Below are 286 nucleotides of genomic sequence, written 5' to 3' on the forward strand. Positions count from 1 at the left end.
ATTTACTCCACTAATATTTGTAAATTGTAACTTGTAAATTCTAAGTTTCAATTAGATTTTATTGAATAAATTTGAAGGCATTATTCAAGTCTTTTTTATATAACTATTGTCTTGCATTTTAATTTTAATTTAAAAATACTAACTTTAAAATACTTAATTTAAAAATTGAAATTTGACATTTGAAATTTCAAGTTAAATTCTTTTAAAATATTTAAAATACAAATTTGAACTTCTCAAATTTGAAATTTGAAAATTGAAAATTGAAAATTGAAGTTTGAAATTTGAA

Source organism: Solanum tuberosum, unplaced genomic scaffold (assembly GCF_000226075.1).
Source record: "Solanum tuberosum cultivar DM 1-3 516 R44 unplaced genomic scaffold, SolTub_3.0 scf00479, whole genome shotgun sequence".
Taxonomy (NCBI): Eukaryota; Viridiplantae; Streptophyta; class Magnoliopsida; order Solanales; family Solanaceae; genus Solanum; species Solanum tuberosum.